The sequence below is a fragment of the Schistocerca serialis genome, chromosome 1 (genome assembly GCF_023864345.2).
Source record: "Schistocerca serialis cubense isolate TAMUIC-IGC-003099 chromosome 1, iqSchSeri2.2, whole genome shotgun sequence".
In the NCBI taxonomy this organism is placed as follows: domain Eukaryota; kingdom Metazoa; phylum Arthropoda; class Insecta; order Orthoptera; family Acrididae; genus Schistocerca; species Schistocerca serialis.
Window position 1 is genome coordinate 1,112,138,413 of NC_064638.1, and position 2,809 is coordinate 1,112,141,221.

Sequence of the window (2,809 nt, forward strand, 5' to 3'; positions counted from 1 at the left end):
CCTTAATCGGGCAGCTAGGTTAGAAAATTTAAAATGGGAAATGGATAGGTTAAATTTAGATATAGTGGGAATTAGTGAAGTTCGGTGGCAGGAGGAAGAAGACTTCTGGTCAGGTGACTACAGGGTTATAAACACAAAATCAAATAGGGGTAATGCAGGAGTAGGTTTAATAATGAATAGGAAAATAGGAATGCGGGTAAGCTACTACAAACAGCATAGTGAACGCATTATTGTGGCCAAGATAGATACGAAGCCCACACCTACTGCAGTAGTACAAGTTTATATGCCAACTAGCTCTGCAGATGACGAGGAAATTGAAGAAATGTATGATGAAATAAAAGAAATTATTCAGATAGTGAAGGGTGACGAAAATTTAATAGTCATGGGTGACTGGAATTCGGTAGGAGGAAAAGGGAGAGAAGGAAACGTAGTAGGTGAATATGGATTGGGGCTGAGAAATGAAAGAGGAAGCCGCCTGGTAGAATTTTGCATAGAGCATAACTTAATCATAGCTAACACTTGGTTCAAGAATCATAAAAGAAGGCTGTATACATGGAAGAAGCCTGGAGATACTGACAGGTTTCAGATAGATTATATAATGGTAAGACAGAGATTTAGGAACCAGGTTTTAAATCGTAAGACATTTCCAGGGGAAGATGTGGACTCTGACCGCAATCTATTGGTTATAAACTGTAGATTAAAACTCAAGAAACTCCAAAAAGGTGGGAATTTAAGGAGATGGGACCTGGATTAACTGAAATAACCAGAGGTTGTACAGAGTTTCAGGCAGAGCATAAGGGAACAATTGATAGGAATGGGGGAAAGAAATACGGTAGAAGAAGAATGGGTAGCTTTGAGGGATGAAGCAGTGAAGGCAGCAGAGAATCAAGTAGGTAAAAAGACGAGGGCTAGTAGAAATCCTTGGGTAACAGAAGAAATATCGAATTTAATTGATGAAAGGAGAAAATATAAAAATGCAGTAAATGAAGCAGGCAAAAAGGAATACAAACGTCTCAAAAATGAGATCGACAGGAAGTTCAAAATGGCTAAGCAGGGATGGCTAGAGGACAAATGTAAGGATGTAGAGGCTTACCTCACTAAAGGTAAGATAGATACTGCCTACAGGAAAATGAAAGAGACCTTTGGAGATAAGAGAACGACTTGTATGAATATCAAGAGCTCAGATGGAAACCCAGTTCTAAGCAAAGAAGGGAAAGCGGAAAGGTGGAAGGAGTATATAGAGGGTCTATACAAGGGCGATGTACATGAGGACAATATTATGGAAATGGAAGGGAATGTAGATGAACATGAAATGGGAGATACGATACTGCGTGAAGAGTTTGACAGAGCACTGAAAGACCTGAGTCAAAACAAGGCCCCCGGAGTAGACAACATTCCGTTGGAACTACTGACGGCCTTGGGAGAGCCAGTCCTGACAAAACTCTACCATCTGGTGAGCAAGATGTATGAAAGAGGCGAAATACCCTCATACTTCAAGAAGAATATAATAATTCCATACCCAAAGAAAGCAGGTGTTGACAGATGTGAAAATTACCGAACTATCAGTCTAATAAGTGACAGCTGCAAAATACTAACGCGAATTCTTTACAGACGAATGGAAAAACTAGTAGAAGCCGACCTCGGGGAAGATCAGTTTGGATTCCGTAGAAATGTTCGAACACATGAGGCAATACCGACCCTACGACTTATCTTAGAAGCTAGATTAAGGAAGGACAAACCCACTTTCTGGCATTTGTAAACTTAGAGAAAGCTTTTGACAATGTTGACTGGAATACTCTCTTTCAAATTCTGAAGATTGCAGGAGTAAAATACAGGGAGAGAAAGGCTATTTACAATTTGTACAGAAACCAGATGGCAGTTATAAGAGTCGAGGGCATGAAAGGGAAGCAGTGGTTGGGAAGGGAGTGGGACAGCGTTGTAGCCTATCCCCGATGTTATTCAATCTCTATATTGAGCAAGCAGTAAAGGAAACAAAAGAAAAATTCGCAGTAAGTATTAAAATCCATGGAGAAGAAATGAAAACTTTGAGGTTCGCCGATAACATTGTAATTCTGTCAGAGACAGCAAATGACTTGGTAGAGCAGTTGAACGGAATGGATAGTGTCTTGAAAGGAGGATATAAGATGAACATCAACAAAAGCAAAATGAGGATGATGGAATGTAGTCGAATTAAGTCAGGTGATGCTGAGGGAATTAGATTAGGAAATGAGACACTTAAAGTAGTTAAGGAGTTTTGCTATTTGGGGAGCAAAATACTGATGACGGTCGAAGTAGAGAGGATATAAAATGTAGACTGGCAATGGCAAGGAAAGCGTTTCTGAAGAAGAGAAATTTGTTAACATCGAGTATAGATTTAAGTGTCAGGAATTCGTTTCTGAAAGTATTTGTATGGAGTGTAACCATGTATGGAAGTGAAACGTGGACGATAAATAGTTTGGAAAAGAAGAAAATAGAAGCTTTCGAAATGTGGTGCTACAGAAGAATGCTGAAGATTAGATGAGTAGATCACATAACTAATGAGGAAGTATTGAATAGGATTGGGGAGAAGAGAAGTTTGTGGCACAACTTGATCAGAAGAAGGGATCGGTTGGTAGGACATGTTCTGAGCCATCAAGGGATCACCAATTTAGTATTGGAGGGCAGCGTGGAGGGTAAAAATCGTAGAGGGAGACCAAGAGATGAATACACTAAGCAGATTCAGAAGGATGTAGGTTGCAGTAGGTACTGGGAGATGAAGAAGCTTGCACAGGATAGAGTAGCATGGAGAGCTGCATCAAACCAGTCTCAG